This window comes from Thrips palmi, unplaced genomic scaffold (assembly GCF_012932325.1).
Source record: "Thrips palmi isolate BJ-2018 unplaced genomic scaffold, TpBJ-2018v1 HiC_scaffold_4, whole genome shotgun sequence".
NCBI lineage: Eukaryota > Metazoa > Arthropoda > Insecta > Thysanoptera > Thripidae > Thrips > Thrips palmi.
In genome coordinates this window covers 8,413,102-8,433,074 of record NW_023144631.1, presented here as the reverse complement: position 1 = coordinate 8,433,074, position 19,973 = coordinate 8,413,102, and the positions used below count along the sequence as shown (strand labels likewise).

The following is a 19,973-nucleotide window of genomic DNA, read 5'->3' as shown; positions in this document are numbered from 1 at the left end:
TAGTGGTTGTGGGATTATTTTTGTTTTGTTTTGTTCCTTTTGCTAGGTCTACTGAGACTGCTTTGCTTGTTGGCCAAATGGTGAGCTTCTCTTCATAGAGAAAGAGACGTCTCTTTGAGTTTCTCATTTATATTTTAGAAATGGGAGTGAATAGCAATTACACTTTGGTGGAATGACTGTGAGCCGAAGACTTCATAATTCAGTATAGTTGTGATCCCGCATTGCTGTATGGCTTTGCTCCTTTTCTTTCTTTTTTTTTTCTTTCCATTCGCCGTTCATAGGTCACCTATTTAATTCCGTCGCGGCGCCCCGGCATTCCGCCCGTCTTTGGCTCCGTCTATAACAGCGTGACATTTGAAGCGGAAGTTGGTTTTTGAGGTCCGTGGCTCGGCGTGGCGTGGCATGGCGTGGCGCGGTCGAGTCTTGGGCGGGGCGGGGCTGCCGAGGCGAGGCGACCGCAGCGCAGCGTGCAGCGGGGAGGCTATTCTAGTGGGGAGTGTGTTGACACCGACGACATGGACCGCACCGTGGACACGGCAAGCGAGGGCTTGCTGGGCTTGCTTGGCCTGCTGCTCGTTGAGTCATGCGCTTCACTGTTTATCTTCCAGAGCCCCTTTGTGCCTCGCGGTGGTCAAGCCAGGTCAAGCCCGCCGGCCCCGAGCCAGCCTGGCCGGGGGCGCGCGCACACACACACACACCAGACAGCTGCGATCCGGTGAGCTCGTTAAGAATTTAGCCCTCCGTGATTGGCTGTCGAAGTTGCTCCTAGCGACAGGGCTGCCCCTGCCGAGCGGCGCTACCCTCGCTCGGCCGTCCCCACCCTCGGCGATACCCCGCGCGCAGGCCGGGCAGGCGGCAATACCCCCTGCCGGCCTGCCGGCTCGTGGCGAGCGGCCCCTTCCTCTGCTGCCTGCTTGTTTATTGTTTCCCTGCTCCACCTGCAGGTCCCGTAGTCCCGTCCCGTCCCGCGGGGCCGCACGGGGCCCGTAAACGCCGGGATGGGAGCAAGCAGAGCAAGTGGCCACTTGTTGGGGATCATCTAGGCGTCGAGAATGTGAATCGATGTGGGCGTGTCGGGCAAACGCGGCCTCTTTCTTTGAGGCCGAGGCGGGCCGAGGCGACGCGCGAGTCAAACAAATGGCTCGATTACCGCGAATGCTAGCGCGGCAGCGCCGGCGTACACGTAGTTTGCGTTTGGAAGATTCGTCATCGTCAGGACCGCAAAAAGGGCAACGCATTTGTTCCGTTCTGTCGGGCCATTTCGGGACTTCCCCCTTCTTTGTCGCTTTGCACGAGGGACGCGGCGCGTGGCGCACGTTTTCCGAATTGTTGCGTGTCTCGCCGAGTCGGCTTGCCTCGGCAGGGCCTCGCCAGTGGCGTGGCAGGTTTGCGGTCCGGGAGACGTGCATCGGAATGCGGCTGGCATTTACTTTATTTCAGGGCAGCGGGGCCGTCCCGTCCGTCCCGTCCCCTTTCGTTGCTCTCCGCTATTTTGACAATTCCTTTCGGACCAGGGAGCCGCTCGCGCTGTGTGTGTGTGCGTGTGTCTGTGTGGCGAAAGGAACAAAGTGGGCCGGTTTCTCGCCGCCGTTCTCATCGGGGTGGGCCTTCCCTTGGTTAATTATCCGCGCGAAACCCAAGTAGGGTGAGGGCGGCCTGCTGGGCCTGCTGGGCCTGCCTGGCCTACTGGGCCTTCCCTCCGCTCGAGGACACTTCTTCGTGTGCCGAGTGCCGAGCCAATAGTACGATCGATCCCCGAAGCCCCGCGCGGATCCCTGGGCCTGGCGAGAGGCCTGCCGCGCCCCGAGCCCTCCCTGCAGCGGGTACTGCCCCTGTAGAAAGTCGGGAGAGCTCCTTGGAAACATTTTGATGCCCAGTGGAGCGTTTTCGAGGCTCAAAAACTCGTCCGACGGCCGGGCTGTTTAGCGTCCGCCGAGTTCGGCTGAGTCCTTCCAGCGTGTTGACGGCGAGGCACTGGTCGGGGTCCGTGGCGGTGCGCTGCGCAGCGGGGCGTGGCTGAGTGGGGACCACTGCCACGCAGCCGGTTGGACCGGCCGCTTCGGGTTAGTTTGACGCCGCGCAGCGCAACCCGATGGAACCGATGGAACCCCTGGACTTGCTCACTGCGAGACAGTGCCGGATGTGCACCCTGCATGCAGCGTGCCTCGCCAGCACTTTTGGAGGCAGCGGTACTGCCGCTCGGTGGGGCTTCGTGCAGCCCCCTGTGCCGGGCCCGGCCGGGCCGCGCGCCCTCGGAAGGGAGGGGCAGGAATGCATGGCTTCGCGGATCATCCGCCCTGAGCCCCTGGCCGCCCCGCCCCACCCCGCCCCACCCCGCCGCACTCCTGATCCGATTTTTCATTTACGTCCTACAGTCGTCGCGAAACTTGCACGTAGCTTGGGATGCGCGACGCCTTTCTCGTAGTGGTGGCGTCGTCCAGCGACCGCAGCCTCAGCCGGACACACTGCCGGTGCCGGGCTCCCGGGCGCGAACACTGTCTTGTTTGCCTTTGCCGCCGCCCGGGCGCGCCCCTGTCGGAGCGAAGGTGGCGCCGTAATCCCGGGCTGAGCTTGGCCTGGCCGAGGCTGGCCGGCCGAGACCACCAATCACCCGCCAATCGGACGCCAGCAGCCAACAGGAAATTGGAGTAACAAAAGTGGCTTCCGCCCGGCCCAGTATTTTTCCTTTTTTCCTCTCTCGTCAGGCAGTCCGGTGGAGTGGTCCGAGTCCGCTTGCTCCGTTCCTGGTGGCCCCGCCGAGGAGCCGGGCCGACACTCCACCGCGATGTAATCCGCGCGAACCGGCGCGAAGCACTCCGCCGCGAAGGGGGCGCGCGGCGCGCCACACGCCAGTCGGGCGACTCAGAAGAATCGCTCCGTCTCCGTCGCACTCATGGGGTTCTCCACCAGGGTGCGACAGAGACAAACCTATCTTCTGAATCGCTCGGCAGGGTCGTGGAGACGGGAAGGCGATGGCTTTGGGGTTTTAAACACTGGTCGCTCTTTTTGAAGGTTGGCCACTGCGCCGCCCTGTAGTACGCCAGGCCGGTCCAACCGGACGTGATCCCTTTGTCTGAGCAGTCCGTCCCTTGGCTGCCTCGCCCGCCTCGCCCGCCTTGCTAGACGCGCCCGCCACTAATGAGATTGTCGCCTTACTGCTGGGGGCGGGGCGGGCGGCGCGGCGGTCGCCCAAAGCCCACATGAAGGGTTGCCGCGCCGTGCCGCGCCCCGCCCCGCCGATGAGCATTGGCCGGCCCCACTTTGACTACCCACCGCCGCGTTGTTAGTGAATGCATGTGTGTGGGAAGCGTCGCGCTGCTTGCCGATACGCCGTAAGCAGATAACGAAACCCACACTGGAAAAGCCAGCCAGCGCGGCGACGCCACGCCACGCGACGCAGTGGTGTGTGTGGCTGGCTGCGCGGCTGATGCCGGAACGGTGTTCCGTCGCTCTCGCGCGTCCCCACGGGCACTGCGGGCCGCCCCACGAGTGCGAGAGAGACGGCGCGACGGAAGCCGTGTTCGGAATCAGTGTGGCGGCGTGTGTGTGCTGGCGGCGCCGTGCCTGCCGTGCCTTTGCGGCGCATGCCGTGGCATGCCATCGATCCTCGCGGCCTCACGCTGGAGGTTTAAAGTTGAATAAACGGCGGGGCGGGGCGGGGCGGGCGTGGGTTCGGGATTGACGGAAATAGGCCGCGGGGCCGCGCATGGTCATCCAGGCCATCCAGGCCATCCAGGCCATCCAGGTCGCAAAGGCGGCCAAAGGGGTAAATGCGGCATACCGCGGCTTAGTGCGGTTGGTCGCGCCGCCACCGCCACGCCACGCCACGCCACGCCTCGCCACGCCACGCCACGCCAAGTGGATGGCTAATGCGCTGTGTAGCGATTCCACACTCGGGCTGTCAAAGCGGCGCGAGGCAGGGACGAGGCATAGTGTGTGCCAGGTCGCACCTCAAAGCCGTCGCCGTCGCCGTCGTCGTCACGTCCTCGTCGAGAGGCCGCCGCGCCGCGCGTGCCTCCCCGCGGCCCCCGGGTGCCCCGGGTGATTTTGTGGACGGGGGCTGCTCTGTTGGAGGCACGTGGCATCACAGGTCTGCTTCTCTCTCTCTCTTTTTCGCACACGTCGCGCCCTATACGAGTGTGAGAGAGACGGCACCACGTTGTCGCGGAAGCAGCCTGGTGCTCGCTGTTTCGCAGCCCGGCCAGCCTGTGCGGCCTGTGCGGCCTGTACCTCCCAGGGCTGCGGTTGTGCATGTGACAGTGTTGATTGCGAACGCTGAGGTAAAGGGGGAAAGGGGGGGGGGGCAGGTGGCGGAGCGACACGGCGCCTCGCCTCTCCATTCGCCGTATCAACCCCCACCCACCGCAGCCCGGACAAAACGCCTTGGCGCAGCGCGCAGCCTTCTTTATCTGCATCTGCCCATTGTCGGCCTGTGTGTGGGAATAATCCGGCCCAGTGCCGCCATCACGGGCAGTGTGGATAAAGTCGTTTTGGGCCGAACAGCCGAACGGCGGACGAAGTGTGAATAGGGGCGTGGCGTGCTTATCGGCGCATGGCACACTGCCGCGCGACACGGCGGCGCCTGTGCCCAGTGTGCCCGTCCATTGTGGTCGCCTGCACATATGGAGCTGTCACAGCGCATGACAACGGGCGCGTGTGTGAGTGTGTGAGTGAGCGAGCGGCGCGGACGGGGTCGAGGGTAGATAGTGGGTCAATGAGTCAGTGTATTAGCGCCGCTGGCTGGCTCTGGCGGAGGCGGTGGAGGCGCTGATTGGGCTGGGGCGTGGACACGCTCCTTGAAAGTTGACGGGCTGGCTGGGCTGGCGGCGCTGCCTGCCGTGATGGCGTGCTTGATGTGGCCACCTGTTGCCGCCGCAATCATGCTGCCGCCAAGGAAAGCAACGTTCCTTCCGCGGCGCTGCGGTGCTGCGCGGGGTGCTGCGGCGCCCCCCGTGGGGCCCCGCGTGGCCAGGCCAAGTTATTAATCCATCCATTGCCGCGGCCGGGACGGCCAGGTAGCGAATCGGTATCGGCATGCCGCGCTGCCGCGCTGCCTGACCCAGCACCACCAACTTTTCTAATCACCGCGCCAAAATTAATTGATGCCTCGTTGAATTATTCTCTATAACGCCGCGGCGCTCGGCCGGTCGGGCTGCCTGTCTGTCTGCCTGCCGGGATGCGGCGCTGGCTGCCTGGCTCCGGGGAGGACAGGTGAACGCCGCCGTGGAGCGCGAGCGGCGCGCGTTCCTGGCGGGCAGGGTGTCCGTGTTCCCCTGGTTCCGCCGGACGGGCACGGCACGCCGTCGGCACGGGCGTCGCGCTCGGGTCACTGGCTGCCAAGCCTGCAAAGGCGGCAACGGCGCCAAAGGAATCCCCCATGCAAAAGGCTAGCCGGCCGCGCACACGCTCCGACGGGCACCGCGAGGCACCGCCCCGACGGCCACCGCCACTCCTCTCGCTGTCCGCCCTGTGCGCCCTGTCCGGCCGGGTGGCGGCGTATGTACACCGCGGGGAGCGAGTGTGGCGGGTTCATTCCGGTGCGGTGTCTGTCGATAGGCGCCGCGAATGAGGACCGCGTCGCACAATGCCTCGACACGTCGTGGGGCGAGGCCGGCGAGGCCTTGAAGGCCGTCAAGGCCCTGCCGCCCCGTGCCGAGGCCGCCGAGGCGCGCCCAAGCGTCCCCGGATGCCGTCGTGACGTTATCGGCTGGGCGTGTCCCGGCGCTCCGCCGCTCCGCCGCTCTCTGAGTAACTTTGTCCCGCTGGAAAGGGGGGGGGGAGGCTAACGAATTCGCAGCCCTTTATCGCAGCGCTGCTGCCATAGTGTGCCTCAGTGGTGCCTCCACCGCAACCTCGCCGTCCCGCACCAGCACCAGCGCGTCTGTTCGCCCGTCCGCCCCGCCGCGCCGCGCCCCGCGGTTCAAAGCGTGTTCAAAGTGGCGAGTGCTCAGCGAGGCGCGCATCGACCCCACATGCCACTGGCTGCGACTAGCTGGGACGCGAGACGCGACTATATCGGGATGACAGGTGTGGCCGGCCTGGGGCCTGGGTCGTAGCCTGCTAGCACACTGCTAGCTCGGCGGGCTTGCCTTTGCCGCGCCTCGCTGCCCGCGGCTGCCTGCCTGCCAGTGCGCCACACGTTAATCAATGTGTTTGTCTGTTTGTTCTTTGTTCTTCGCCCATCACTGCGCTGGCGGGCCGGCGGGCTGGCGGTGGCGGTGCGTTGCCCACAAACAGGATTATGCATAATGGCGGCCGGGAAGTTGCCCTGATTGTCCGATTGAAAGCGTGTCTTTTCACTCGGCGGGGTGGCGGCGCGGTGGCGGCGGGCCCCGGGGGGTTTGTTGTCATCAAGAAAGACCAACTTTCAGCCTGCAGTTCGGGGATTGGTCTCAAGCAGTGGGGCCCCGGACTGCGGGCCGCAGCGGAGGGCTGTTTCCCGCCATTATTGGTTATGATTGGAGAATCTGTGTGCCGCGCGGGCCGGGCCGCACGGCCCCCGCCTCGCTGTCACCAGCCCTTCTCCATCACTGGAAACAAAGCAGCTCTGTGGCGCTCGGCGGCCGTGTGCGCGCGAGTGCGTGTGTGTGTGAGTGAAGGAAAATAATTATCGCGTTTGAATGGAGGAAGAGGAAGCGTGATCGCTTTCGTTTTCAGTCGCGTCATTATTTTGTTTTTTGTTTTTTTTTTCCGAGAGGAGATTAAAAAGGATGCGGCTGGTGGCGAGCGCGCTGTCAGTCGGCGAGGGCACGAGGGCTCGGCTCCAGCGGCTCCAGCGGCCCCGGCCACAATAGCGCCAATCAACCTGTCTGGCTCCAGCGAGGAGTCGGTGGAACGCAGGCCGGGCTACCTCCTGCCCAGCCTCCTCTCTGGGCGCGGGGCGAGGCGGCGTCCAAGGCGCGGCCCGGCGAAGCCGCGGGGCCGGAGGTAGGCACCACGCGGCAGCCGTGGGCGGCCTCCGCGGACCTGCCTAAACCCGCGGGGCAGGCCCGCCCGCTTGCCGCGCTTGCCCGGCCGACGACCACAGTGGGCCAGACCGGCGGAAGGCGGCCGAAATGCTAGACGCGTTTTAGCTCAAGGTCGCTAAAAGGCCAACCGCCGTGGGGGACCCCACCCAAACGTGCGCGCGGTCCGAGGAATCCACTCGGGGGGGCCACTCGTTCCCCGGTTCCAGGCCTGAGCGACTGGGCCAAAACCGGCGAAGGCCGGGCCTTTTAGACGCGTTTCGACCCAGAGTGCAAATGGGTCGAACCCCTCCGGTCCAGGCAAGGACTGCCCTCTGGAAGGTCATTTGGGGCCCCTTCGCCAAAAGGCGTTTTTAAATCGGGAGCAAAAGGTCTAGAATGTATGGGCCCCCCGCCGGTTTTTGGCCCCGTGCGACAAATCCCCGCTCGGAGCTTTCAGACCGCCCCCTCTCGAGTAATTTCACTCCCCAGAAGGGGTGAATTCCCGTTTTGACGCCCGGAGGGCCCCCCACAAAGCCGGGTTTTCCCCCCTCCTCCGAACCTTCCTCCCTCCCCGTCCCCCAGGTTTGAAAATTTCGTAAAATGTGGTCGACCCCTCAGTCTCTCGAACTGACAGGCCCGCCTCTCGAACTGGACGCGACTTGGACACTCTTGCCCCCCCCCCCCCCGGCACACACCCACACACACACAGGCCGGATCGCTCTGTCCGTGTTTGAGTAGGAGGGGCCGGGCGCTCGGCAAAATAAACTGAGTGTCGACGGACAAGGAAATGTGCAGTTGGACCGACTCAATTATTGATCACGGTCCCCTTGGGTCCCCTCGTTCTCTCTCTCTCTCTCTCTCTCCCGCTCTCTCCCTCCCTCTCTCTCTCCCCGCTGTCGCGGTGGCGTCACAACTTGTTCCTTTTTCACTCCCTCCGCGCCGTTTCCATTTATTTTTGCTATTTTTGGGTCGTCGTCCATCATGTATACACATTGTCCGTGTGCGGCGGCTCGTGCTGTGCCTCCCCTTTCCCCACCGCTCGCCACAAAACGGCCGCAAAAGTGCCGCAAAGTGGCCGCGAGACGCGCCAGCCGCGGCAGTCTGCCGAACCAAGTTGCCCCGCCGAAGTGCGTCGTCGTGAACGCGAGGCCGGCGCGGCAGGAAGTCCAGCCAGGAAAGTTGGCGGGCTGCCCGGCGAGCAACGCGTTGTACGACGTGCTGTTCGACGACGGTGCGCGTGCATTCCCCCCGCCCCCGTCCAAATCCTGTTTGCAGCAACAACCCCGCCTCGGCCCGCTTTGGTGGCGCCGCGCTGCGCTGCAGTGTGGCCGTGGCCAGCCAGGCCTTGGGCCGGGCCTTGGGCTCGGGGCCGTGATAAGACCTCATGACTGGCGTGGTGCTGTGGCGGCGCGGCGGCGCGGCTCCCTGTCCTGTCAGCAGAACACCCTGCCGATAGCACCGCGTTGCAGCGGGGCCTACTCCAGACAGCTCTAGGGGCGGGGAGTGACGGAGCGTGTACACACACTGCCTCGCATTCACACACACACACACACTCACACACCGCAGTTCGTCTTGGCGAGGTGTGGCACTGCTCCGCACTGCGCGTTGCGGCTCGCCCCGCTCCGCCGCGCCGGATAGGCAATTTGTGCTCGCAGCCCGGCACAGCCGCTGCAGCGGGGCGGGGCTGGCGGGGCTGGCGGCGTGACACGAGGCGGGCAGGGGCAGGCGGGCGGGGCGAAATGAGCCCATACCTGGAGGCAGCGGCTCGTTTCCTTGTTTTTACCTTATTTTGATGGCGGGGAAAAAGTTTCCACGCGCGGCCCGTGCGTTATTAAAGGCTGCTCGTCGTCGTCGTGCGCCTCGTCGAGGCGAAGCTCCCCCCGGCCGTGCCTTGCAGCGCCGTGCCGCGCCGTGCCGCGCCGTGCGTCAGGTGTAATGAGAGAGTATCTCGAGCCTCTTTTTGCCCGATCCATATTCATGTGGCGGCCTGGCAGGCCTGGCAGGGCGGTCTAATTGGGTCACGACAAGTGTCGGGGTTTGAATAGGGAGCCCCGGTGCCCCGGCGTCCCCTCAGCTCGCTTACATCAGAGCCCGCTTACACCAGTTCGCCCTTACACCAGAGTTCTCTCGCGCTTCTCTCGCCAGAGTCCCTGGCGCCAGGGTCCATCATCCCAGAGTCTCCGGCACTAGAGTCTCTCTGCACCGAGTTCCTCTATCACCGGAGTTCTCTCGTACCGGGGGCCCGCACGGCCCGCACACTGGAGCTCCCCTCCCCTCCCCGTTTCCTTCCTATTCCCGGAACCCGATTTCAATTTGATCGACATTCTTGTTCCCGCAGTGCACGGCAGAAGCCCCACGTGGGGCCCGGGGCGGCGGGGGCGGCACGGGGCCCCACGCGGAAGCCTCTGAAGTGGGGGCGCAAGCTGGCCCCGCCACGGCGCGCCGCGCCAACAGATTTCCCTGGCCTGGCATATCATCGGGCTCTCCTTTCTCCCTCCCCCTCCCCTTTCTTGGTCCTCGTGGATAACTGGCTGGTGTGCAACTACACGTGTCGAATGGCGGTCTGGCGGTTTGGCCGTGGGAACGGGCGCCACGGGCCGCCACAGGCCCCGCGCGGGCTGGCCCTGGGTTTGCCCGGCTTGCCCGGCTTGCCCCGCCCCGCCCAGCCGGATCAACTGGTTGTGCAGCCGGACTGGCAGCAAACAGACCGAAAGAGAGAAAGAGAGAGGGGGGCTATGGCACTGCGTGCACCCGGGGAGGCTGCAGACTGTTTCCGACAGCCGTTTCCGTCGTTGTGTCTCTGTCGCACTCATGGAGCGTCCCGTATAGGTGCGAGAGAGACGGATCGGAATCAGTCGGCGCGGGCGGTCGCGGGCTGGCCGCCCCCTGGTCCTCGCCAGCCCCGGCGCCCCGGCAGCAGCCTCGTTTAAACTTGGAGCTGACATGGGGGTGAAGCGCAGCCCAGCGCAGCGCGCTCCGCTGCTCCGCCGTCGAGACAGACTTTGTCTCTTTCTCCATCCACGCATCCTGCGGGGGAGAGGAGGAGGGGATGATTTGAGGGGCAGGCGGTAGTACTGCTGAGACGGCTAATTGGTTTTCGAGGCGACCGACCCCCCTCCGACTGGCGTGACGGCCCCGCCGGCCCTCGGCGCAAACCCCCAGTGCCTCTCTCCCTCTCTCTGTCTCTCTCTCGCTCCCCGTGACGAGGAATATTTAACGCGGAGCCCTGAGTGGGGGTAAGTTTCCCGGGCGAATTGCGTGGCGGGGCGCGGGGCTCGGCGGCGCGTCGGGATGACGATGAGGACGACGTTGTCTGGCGAGTCCTCGCCGCCGAATGGTTCCCATCTCGTCCTTTTTTCTCGGCGCCGCGTCTTGATTTGCGTTTTCGTTTTTGTTTCGGCGCGTCCGGATTACTGGTCGGCGTTCGCTCTGCCGCTCTGCGCGACACGCCAGGCACGCCGATGCAAAGAAAAGGAAGTTATGGCGGCGATTCAATCGGCAATCTGTTTACAGCGCCGTGTTTTCGTTTTGCCCGGTTTTGCCGGTTTTGCCCAATCGGGCCGCTAATCGCATTGGCGCCACCGGCTCGTCTCATTCCAAGCGTCTCGTCGCCCTGTCTCCCTCGCACTGCGTTGGCCGGCGTCCGCGCCCTGCCGCGCCCCGCCGCGCCCCGTGCGAGCGAGAGAGACAGGGAGCTGAATCTACAGCGGGCGGTGTAAGTGCCGTGTTGGAAACGTAGTACCGCCCCGCCGGCCCCGCCCGGATCGCGCTGACTCGATTTGCAGAACTAAAACACGCCGGGGCTGACAAGGGGCGAAACCCTTTGCACTGTACACGCGCAAACCCTGCCAAACCCGGCGCGCGATTCCAAAGTGGGAGAGAGATGGAGATAGAGACGGACAGAGAGTCATCGAGGAATGTATAATGTACCAGCGGCACAACAGGAACGGCTCCAACAGGTCCTCAAGTGAAATCCATTACGTGCTTTACCTGCCGAGCCTTTGCCGAGCACCCCTCTGTCTGTCTGTCTGTCTGTCTGTCTGTCTGTCTGTCTGTCTGCCACCTGTCTGTCTGTCTGTCTGTCTGTCTGTCTGTCTGTCTGTCTGTCTGTCTGTCTGCCACCTGTCTGTCTGTCTGTCTGCCACCTGTCTGTCTGTCTGTCTCTAGCCGTTTACTGTGTCGCATGTGACACGAGTGGAAAGTTGTTCTCGCGGTGGGGCTGGACGTGCCTGGAGTGCCTCCACTGCGAAACGCGGACTGCGGGCACTGCGGCTGGAAACGCGTGCTGGAGGCCTGGAGGCAAGCTGGAGGCGCCCCTTTGGCACCGCTCCCCTTGCCCGCGCCACTCGCACGGCCTGGTTGGCCTGGTTGGCCCCGTCTGATGCCATTAGGCCAACGGCTACCTGCGGCCTGGAGCCTGGAGCCTGGAGAGGCAGGGACGGCCCAGCCCAGAGTGCCTGTCGTCTCCAAAGATGCATCCAATCAGGCTGGCGAGAGAGACGGCGCGCTGCAGCGTCCGACAGAGAGGACCTCACTCACTCACTCGGCCACTGTGGTCCGGACTCGGCCCCGGAGAGAGCCCAGAGCCCCCCGAACCGGAGCAGCAGTGTAGCGGGCCTGTAGGGGTGCGGCCTGTGTTTGTGCGTGGGCGCGTGTGTTTGTGACGGGGAGCTTAGGCCGTATTAGGCGAAACCTCTAAGGAGCGCGCGCGTTCCCTGACACACACACTCACACACACGGCCTCACCTGAACACACACTCACACAGACACACGGCAGGGTCGTAAGCGCGGCGGGCTGTGCGGTTGTCGCGAGGGAGGGGTGTATGAGATTACCCATCTACACCTACGGCTGCCGACGGCTGCCTGCGCCGGGGCCCACGACGTGCCGACGCCGACGTGTGACGTGTGTGGCAAGCGCCAGCAAGCGCTCATCAGCGCCACGCCGTAGATTGGCGCGCTGCGGTCGGGGGCGCGGCGCGGCGGGGTGGGGTGGGGCGCGGCGCGGCGTGTGCGCCAGACTGGAGGCTGCTCGCGGCGTTTCGGCTGTTGCAAGTCGTTTTGGTCTGTGTGTGTGCGAGCGGCAGCGCTCTCTCCCGCTTTTATTATTTCTTATTGTGGCTGGCCGCTGTCTTGGCGGTCCGGTTCGGTCCGGTCCGCCATGGCCCGGCCAGCCCGTGCAGAATGCTCGCTCACGGGCCAGTGGTTCATAACCAGGAATAGACAGCGGGCTGCGGCGGCAGTGGCACTGGACCGGTCCTAACGCGACCCGCCTGCGCCCTCCGCGCCCTCCGTCGCGGTCTGCTGCGTGCCACCCTCGGCCACCAGCACCTCGGCGTCGTGGACGCGGCCCCAGCTTGCTCCTCTCCGTGCATTATCGTTGATGTGGTTGAAGCGTTTCTTTTTCGCGATGGTCCATGATGGGGGATGGGATGGCCAGCTCAGCTCAGGTCCCTTTCTTCCGTAAGCTGTGGAGTATCGCCTGCTCTCTCTCTCTCTCTCTCACACACACACACGCTCGCTCCCCATGCTCCCCCCTCCCCTCCTTTCTCCCCGTCTCGCCGCTGCTAAAAGCTTCAGCTTGGCGTGTCAGAACCATTCCTGGCGGTGTGTCTCCTCTCGCCCCGCTGGACGCGTGCCGTGCCGAGCCGCGGCGCTACTGTTCGCCGTGTTCCCCACGATACTCCGGCGCGCGATGCCGGCGGCTAAAATAAAATTCTCTCCCGCCTCTTTTTGCCTCCTCTCCTCCTCCTCCTCCGTCTCCTCCTTCTCCACTCGCCGCCTCTCGCCTCGCCGACTTAACGGGACAGAGCAGCGCGACGAGCACGCGTTTGCCAATCACTTTGTGCTTTGGAAATCCATTTTGGCCGAGGGGAGAGGAGAGGCACGACGACGGCGACGGCGAGGGAAAGGTTTAGGCGGCCCATCGGCCGAGGCCGACGCCGGGGCCGACGCCGAGGCCGACCGGGGCGTAATTGAAATTAAGAAAGATGAAGAGAATGGCGCCGCCCCTTCCCCCCTTTCCCTTGCCTGGCAGGCCGGGCAGCCGTCGGCGAGGCTAATGGCCAATCAGGTGTCAGCTAATGCCCATTGGCTCGGCTCGGCCGGCCCAGCCAGCCGGAGCAGCACCTAGGGTGATTTTTGGTGCGATGGTCCCGGGGGACGTGATGCGAACCTCACCGCGCTATGCCGCTGGCGAGGGGTGGCGTACGTGAGCGCAGGCCGCAGGGGTCGCGAGGCACCCGGAAGGGACACCCTGTTGCCCACGCATCGGCAGGGTGGCCCCGGTGGCCCCGCGTGGGGTCAACCGAAGATGCACCGCACAAGGCGCACAGGCCGGGCAGGCGGGGTGACCAGTGGACCTGTTGCTGCGTCTCCCTGCCGCACCCCGCCACGCCCCGCCACGCCCAGCCTCATTTGTCACGCGCCCCGCCCCGCCACGCCCTGACAGCGCCCCGCCACGCTCGACTGCGCCTCGATTTTACGATCGCGGTCGGGATCCAGGGCGCCTTCGACGCCGTCGTCACCGTCGTCGACGTCGTCCGAGCGTTGCACCGCCGAAACGTGGAAACGTGGACGGACACGTCATGGACACGTCGCCGCAGGGGCCGCCAGCGACCGGCCAGCGACCAACACGGGGAGGGTGGCCAGGCGTGGCCGGGCCAGGGCTCGGGGGAATTAATTAGTTTTTCGATTAGCGGTGAGTTTGTGCTAGCTTTGGCGCGCTTTGCCGGCCACTGTATCCGCTGGGGGAAGGGCGCTGCCGGGCGCTGCCTCGCTGTTTGGGTTGAAAGGGGCGGAAAGGAAATGGGGCACCGTGAACCGGGCGCCCTGGCGGTACCCGGCGGTACCCGCGGTGGACTCGCACACAACAACCGCACGCGGTCCCCATTAGGACCAGCTGTGGGGCAAGCGGCACTAGGCGGCACTAGTCGGCAGGCTTGGTTCACTCGACACCCCCGTGGCCCGCCTGCCCCCGCTTGCCTCCGCGTGGCTCTGCTTTCTCCGCTTGGCTCTGCTTGGTATGCCGGCGGAGCAGGCGGAGCCAGCCCCCGAGGCGGCGAGGCGGCCCCCTACGGTGCGGGCCCCGTGCGGGGCAGTGGGTCGCAGTCCCACCTTCTTTGAGGCGCCCAACACACACTGCTGTGCTGCCGTGCTCCGTGTTTGCAGACGGCCTGCCTGCCTGCCCGCCTGCTTGGCTGCGAGGTGCGCGGAAGCGAAGGAGCGCGTCCGTTATTGCCACTCGGCGAACGCCCTGGCTGCCTGACTGCCTGCCAGGCTGCCTCGCCGAACGCGGTGACGCCTTTGAGTCTTTGAGGCGTGGCGCCGCGTGGCGCCGCGTTGCGCGTGTGTGCGCCGAGGTGCGCGCCCTTCTCCCCTTTGGATGCACCTGGCTGCCTGCTCGGCCGGGGCGGCGCTGGGGCGGACGGGCCACAGTGGGCCAGAAGACCGGTGGAGGCGGCCAAAACTCTGGACGCGTTTTGAGCTCCGGAGTCGTTAAACAGGACTCGAACGGAACGTGTGACCCCACCAATGGATTCCTCTCCGCACGAGCAATCCATTGGTGGGGTCAGACGTTCGGTTCGAGTCCTGTTTAGAGACGCTGGAGCTCAAAACGCGTCCAGAGTTTTGGCCGCCTCCACCGGTCTTCTGGCCCACTGTGCGGGCCGCGACCCGGTCCGGTCCGGTGCAGGCTGCATGCAGCGCGCCACGGCGGCCACGGCCACCACTTCCTCGCCCCGTGTTTGTGTTTGGCAAGGCGAGTAGTCCCCGAGGCTGTGTTGTAATTACTCAACTTTTTGTTTGCAGGAAGGCCGAGCTGCGGCCCCCGTCCTCGCCGCCCGACGGCCCGCTGCCCTGACAAAGCGGAAGTGAGTAAAAGCAGCATTTCTCGGTCAAAGTTTGGCTCGAAAGCGTTTCCCCGTCGTTTTTCTCATTTTATGTATTTTATTTTTCGGGCGCGACTCATTTCTATAAACGTCGTAATCAGATGACGATTCCATTTTCACTTTGGCTCTGCGGTCTCGCAGTCTCCCTCCTTCCCTCTCCTCTCCCTCCCTCCCTCCCTCCCTCGCCCCTCCGCGAACTTTGTGTTTCTCCCCCGCCGGCCCCGCGGCCCCTCGCCTTCGGGCTGCGCGGCATTCTGCCACTTTGACGCGTCGGCCGAGCTGCCGCTTTCGTTATTTACTGACGCGCTTCGGGGCTCGGGTTCGCGGGTTCGACACCCGTCATCGACTTTGCAATCATTTTCCCAGTGGCCGTCCTTGACACACGCCAGTCTCTGTCTGCCCGCTTTGTTGACCCAGTGGTGCCCCGCTGCACAGTGGGCCAGAAGACCAATGGAGGCGACCAAATTTCTGGACGCGGTTTGAGCTAAATTGGACTCAAACAGAACGCGTGACCCCACCAATGGATTCCTCGTTCGGAGAGCAATCCATTGGTGGGGTCACACGTTCGGTTCGAGTCCTGTTTAGCGACTCTGGAGCTCAAAACGCGTCTAGAGTTTTGGCCGCCTCCACCGGTCTCTGGCCCGCACTGTGCGGCGGGGCCACTTCTGGTTTCCAGCGGCTGGCTGGCCGCTGGGCTGGCCGCTGGCTGGCTGCTCGGGCTGCCGGCGCCATTTCCGGCGCCCAGAATCGGGAAATGGGTCGTAATGCGTTGTTTGGGCACGCGGCGCGCAGCACGCGCGTGACGCGGCGTGCGCTGCAAGTCGATTACCGGCAGGTCGATCCTTTCGGCCCTCGGCCCCAACTCGGCCCCCAGTGGAGTGGTTGGCCTCGGACGCAGCGCGCCTCGCGGCCTCGCGCGCTCATTTGGCGGTCGAATGGGGCCGCGGTTTGGTTTGGCAGCGGTTTCGCGGTTTTATCCCGTGTATGGAAATGTCGCACCTCTATTTCCTGCGCCTGATGAATATCGGACGCGCCATCGCCGTCCCTCCGTCATCCCAAGTCACGGCAAACAAAATCTCCAATGCAAATGGCTGCCCGCCCTGCCCCGCCCTGCCCCGCCCTGCCCCGCCCTGCCCCGCCCTGCCCCGCCCTGCCCCGCTCTGGACTCGAAATTCGCCGCCCAACTTGAGGGCCGCGTTTTCATCTCAGCCAGGTCGGCCGGCTCCAGCGGCGCCAGCAGCGAGTGGCGTCCCTGGCTGCGCGCTGCGCGACCTCCACCGCCATCACCACCACTTCACCACCGCTTCGACGCTTACCCAGAGACTTCCCAATAATCGCCTCAGCCAGAGACTTCACCATCCTCAACCAAGAGAATTCACCCACCGTCGCCTCGGCACTTAAAATCTCCTCGACACTGCACTGGACATCGACGCTTGACCACCGCCACCGCGAATCCTAACCCCCACCGGAACGCACCCACCTGCCTGGGCGCCCCCTTTTTGCGGTGTAGGAGAAGAGCACTGGGCTGACGCGGCGCCTGGCGCTGCCTGGCGCTAAAGCAGGGTCGGGATGAACGGGCTCAGGCTTGATCCACTCGCCCTGGAGGACATGGAGGACACCGAGGACATCGATCAGCGGGGCGGGCACGGCGGGCACGGCTTGACCTAGCCGAATGATTCCGGGACAGAGTCCAGCCAGGCCGGCCTGACCCCTGGACCGAAAAGCGCTCCCGGCTGTCGGGCTGTCTTGCCCGGTCTTGCCGCTTCACGCTGGCGCGGCTGGCGCACTGTAAAATGCATGCCGCTGAATGGCCAAGTTGGGCACTTTGGCTCCAGGAAGAGTGACGTTGTCGACTGTTTTATTAAGCGGCGCGCTGGATGTTGTTAGTGCCGTGGCCGAGGCGCCGAGGCCGTGCGTTTTGATTCGCGCGTGGCCGAGGCCACCGAGGCCGCGCTCCTCTGGTCCATTGTGACCGCCTTTCGCCTTGGGGCCGGTAAGGCCGCTAGGGCCGCTCTGGGTCGACGTCGGCAACTCTGCTGCGGACTCTCCCCCTCTCAAACTGTCTTTGAAATTTGAAACAATCCCTTCTAAAGAAAGCGGTGGGGTGTGGCAGCCCCACCGGCCGGCCCCGCCCCGCGCCCCTAAACCGACCACTCCAAGTTGGGGAGTGAGTGACTCGCGCTCTCGCCCGCTCTGGCGGTGGTCCCGCGCGCCAGCGAAAAACGCAGAATGTATTTCGCCTGAGAAATAACCTTGCTGCTCGGCCTCTTCTGCCTCTTCCTCCATTACCAACCGCGCCGTACTTTTATTTGGCAGTGCTGCAGGAATGCTAAGCGTGCCTCGCCGTGCAGCGCGGAGTGAGTGTCCTCGGTCAAAGCTAGCCTCGCCGAGGGCCTCGGTCAAAGCTAGCCTCGCTGAGGGCCGCGCATGGTGACGCACGGGGCCCGCGTGCTTTGTCCCTGCAGGGCGCGCACTCGGGCGGGGCTGAGGGTGGCCGAGGGCCTCCGCGGCGCCGCCTAGGATTCCGACAGGTTCGGCCAGGAGTGCAAGGACATCCGAGAGGCCCAGGCGGGGCCCAGGACCGCGCCGGCCCACCAACAGGTTAGGTGCGGTGCTGCCCTTTAGGTACCATCAAGAAATCATGCGAGTCGACCAAAGTCTGTCCAAAAACACAATTCTAAAACATCCGTCGACATTTCTGACCAACTTTGCGGCGCCACTGCTCCGAAACGATTGTTGGCAATCGCACAACCGAAACAGGGCATCAAAGAGAAAGGTGGTTTGATAGACCTGCTTCATGGAAACGCTCCTACCGCTCGCTACCGCTCGCGAACGCGCTCCGCGAATAAAATAGAGCGGTGGCATTCATGGAACTGGTGGGTCCACAGTCCAGCCGGCGCTGCCGCTGCACTCGACTCGAACAACTCGCCCGCAGAGTCTGTTTTGTCTTCCCTCTCTCTCTCTCCCTCTCTCTCTCTCTCTCTCTCTCTCTCTCTCTCTCTCTCTCTCTCTCTCTCTCTCTCTCTCTCTCTCTCTCTCTCTCTCTCTCTTTTTTTTGGCGCGGGAACATAAAAAGGCCATTGTGCGTTCGATAGTCGCTCGGCGCAGGAAGGTCCACTTGTTTCGCCAGGTCCATTGCCACGCCCCGACAGGCAGTGCCCGGCAGGCAGGCAGGCAGGCAGCCTGCCTCCCTTTGGGCCACCGTCTGTTTTATTTGTCGTCTGCACACGTGGAGAGTGGGGAGGGGGAGGCTCTGTCTGCACATGCAAAAGGGAGGGAAGCTGCTTTTGGCTGTTTTTGGCCGGGCACGGCCGGGCATCGACTGCCGATGGGACGGCTGCCGATGGGACGTCCGGCATGGCGACGCGGCGACGCCGGAGCCATCCGATTGCCGCAGTTATGGACTCCCCCTTCCACCGGACCCACTCCGTGCCACTGGACCCGACCGACCGGCTGTCGAACTCAAGTTCATTACGTTTCGAACAATTCGCCTGAAATAAGTCCGCGGGGCCGGCCGCCCCGCCAGCCCCGCCAGCCCGGGATGCTCTGATAAATTGGTTGTTTGCTTCAGTGCGCTTCCTCCTCGTTATCGTCTGGGTCAGGGCCTAAAGGGGCTCTTCGATGTGGGAAAGGGGAGTCCCGGCGCCCCAGTTCTCCAAGTTTCGGGGCGTCAAAAATGGGGCTGCCCGGTAGCATAATGCTCAGTCCCTCTGCTACCGCCCCCGCCGCCCCCCGCCTGGGGCCCCGTCCGGTAACGCGCACCCGGCACGCGACAAAACGACATCATCCGCGGCAAAAGTGCCCCTGTCTCGTTTTTATTCAGGGTGTTAATCGTGTTCCTTGTGACAAACTGGCCGGGCTTCTGCTTCGCGCGGGGCGCCGGGGGGGGGGGGGGGGGGGGGTTGCCCCGCCTGTGGCTCCCCCTTCCCCCGCCCTCTATTTTGCTTTGTCATCAGCGCGGACTATAGGGCCCGATCCTCGTGTTATTTAGGTACACAAAAATGAAGGAAAAGTGAAAAGGGAGGGGGATGGTATCGGAGTCCGAAAAAAAAACCCGACGTAAACAAAGCGGATGAACGCGGCTGGGCCTTGATACCGGCTTTTCCCGCTCTGCTGACAGCCACCTGGGCGCGTCCGCGGGGCTACCACCCTTCCGACCCTTCGACCGACTCTTTGGCCGACCCTACGGGCCTCGGCCCTTGCTACCCCTCGCATGCCCTTGAGCAGGTCGGGGCCGTGCCGTGCCGGGCCGGGCGTGTGTCTGCACTCCGACAGCGTCCGTCGGGCCGACAGCTCGCTGCTCCGAGTGCCCCCTGGTGCCCCCTGGTGCCCCTACTCCGCTTTTCCGCTTCCTCCCCACCGACAGTTTCGCGACGGATTCCGATGGCCGGCGGCTACCGGCATAGCGCGGCGGAGCGTGCGTCTGTCTGGCCGCAACGCGGTCAACGGGGTTCGAGGACGCCGGGGACCGCGAGGACGGCGAGGACGGTGGAGACGAGGCAGACGGAGATGAAGGCATGTCGGCTTTGCTGACGCGCCCCATCCACCTCTTCACGGGCCGACCCCCCTCCCCCTCCCTCCTCGTCCCGCGTGCGCGCTGTAGCAGATCAATACGGGGCCCCGTGAGGGGGTGGCGGAGGGCCGCGGGGGCGGCGGGGATGCTGTGGGGGCGTGCCCGGGCGTGCCGCTGGCGGCAGGCCGTCTGGCGAGGAGACGCGGGGCGGGGCGGGGGGGGCGGGGCGGGGAGGACGTCCCTCAAGATCCGCCCAGATTCGCTGGGAAATAACGAAGTAGAACAAGTAGGTGCGAGGCGGTGCGACGCGAGGCGGTCTCGCGGGTCGCGGGGGTCATGTTGTTGTCGGTGATGGCGCGGCGTCGAGTGCGGGCGCTCGCGATGGGGCTCGCGGGAGTCGTGAGTGGGTGCATTGATTGAGTCACGTCATGTCACGCGCGTGACGCGTGACAGCGCGTGGCAGGCTCCCCGCCGCGCCACCAGCTGTGAATCATGTGCGTGTATTGTGCCCCTGGGTCCCACCGGCCGACCCGGCCCCGTGTTTAGCGAGTCATCGTGTCACACACCGTCCGTGCGCCCGTCCCACCCGATTCCGAATGACCTCTTTGTCGCTGTCTCTGTCTCACT

The 19,973-nt window shown here is 64.6% G+C and overlaps 1 protein-coding gene across 5 annotated transcripts in view; it reads left to right on the top strand.

Moving 5' to 3' along the window:
* The window catches only part of LOC117649251 (poly(rC)-binding protein 3), a 90,965-nt gene that overhangs the window by 1,860 nt on the left and 69,132 nt on the right, over positions 1-19,973 (top strand). For all 5 annotated transcript variants that reach the window (XM_034391831.1, XM_034391833.1, XM_034391828.1 and 2 more), the window contains exon 2: positions 14,754-14,815. The gene's annotated coding sequence lies outside the window, so the exon portion shown is untranslated. The remainder of the gene's footprint in view (positions 1-14,753; positions 14,816-19,973) is intronic.